The sequence below is a fragment of the Leptonychotes weddellii genome, chromosome 9, assembly GCF_054177405.1.
Source record: "Leptonychotes weddellii isolate Sample4059 chromosome 9, ASM5417740v2, whole genome shotgun sequence".
Taxonomy (NCBI): Eukaryota; Metazoa; Chordata; class Mammalia; order Carnivora; family Phocidae; genus Leptonychotes; species Leptonychotes weddellii.
The window spans coordinates 72,912,736-72,914,142 of NC_138377.1; the positions used below are offsets into that span (position 1 = coordinate 72,912,736).

At 47.8% G+C, this 1,407-nt stretch overlaps 1 pseudogene; it reads left to right on the plus strand.

Moving 5' to 3' along the window:
- The first annotated feature begins 280 nt into the window (after positions 1 to 280).
- LOC145723484 (cysteine protease ATG4B pseudogene) lies at positions 281 to 1,407 on the plus strand (annotated as a pseudogene).

Below are 1,407 nucleotides of genomic sequence, written 5' to 3' on the forward strand. Positions count from 1 at the left end.
AGGTGGCATGTCCACACCATTTTTCATCTTCAAACTGTCTCTCCTCTATAATAGCACAAAACTCAAAACGTTAAGTGCCTCACCTTAACAAAAAAAACAAATTCAGAAAACATATTTTTCATAAAAAATGCTTCCTGTAACTTTCTGCATAAGATATTTTGGTACATAATCATCAAAGACTATCTCATCAAACAGTAATTATAAATTGATGTTCTGTCTCCCTCTCTCTTTGGCAGTGTATCAGTCCACTATGACAGTATAAATTTGGGATGGGGTCGGCGGCCGGAGAGGGAAGATGGACGCAGCTACTCTGACCTACGACACTCTTCGATTTGCTGAGTTTGAAGATTTCCCGGAGACCTCAGAGCCTGTGTGGATAGTGGGTAGAAAATACAGCATTTTCACAGAAAAGGATGAGATCATACCAAACCAGACTTTGGCTTACATACAGGAAAAACTTCCCAGCCATTGGGGGCACCGTCCCCACCTCGGACACGATGTCTGCATGCTGCGGTGCGGACAGATGATCTTTGCCCAGGCCCCAGTGTGCCGCCATTTAGGCCGAGATTGGAGGTGGACACAGCGGAAGAGGCAGCCGGATAGCTATTTCAATGTCCTCAACGCGTTCATCGACAGAAAGGACAGTTACTACTCCATTCACCAGAGAGCACAAATGGGAGTTGGCGAGGGCAAGTCCATCAGCCAGTGTTATGGGCCCAACACCGTTGCCCAGGTGCTCAAGAAACTGGCTGTCTTCGACACCTGGAGCACCTTGGCAGTCCACATAGCAATGGACAACACGGTGGTGATGGAGGACATCAGTTTTTGCTTAGGAACACCTTTTCCCCAAAGAATTTGCCAGAGCTCCCTCCACTCCAGTTTTATTGAAGTTCCACATATTTGCTGCTGCCTTGCTTTGAATTTTACCTAAGAAAGAGCCCTTTGAGCATGCTCATCTGGGGTTTGCCTGGACGGTTGGAGGTGGGCCTCGTGTCATGACTGCAGGCATGGGCACCACGGCGGTGTTGCTCCTCGCGGCTGCCCGGCCCTTCCCTTCTTCATCCTGGGGACCGTGACCTCGCAGAGTTGGGGGAGCCAGCCAGCCCTCCCTGCCCGCTGACCCTGTCCCCTGTCCCTTTGCCCCTAAGAGCTGACAAACTAGGGACTTGCACTCAAGGAGGGGTGTTTTTCCCTTCAAAAAAAATTAAAAATAAATAAAGTTGGGATGGATTTCTTTTCATTCTTTTCTGTCATGAATACCTTCTACACATGCATAACAAGAATCCCTTCTGCCCCTCCCCCATGGAGATGGTTAACATATAAGGCTGTGTCTAACCAAAAAAAATAAAGCTAACTGATGACCTCTAATGGTTCTTGAATCCCAGCAGATGATGGTAAATGCCAAGT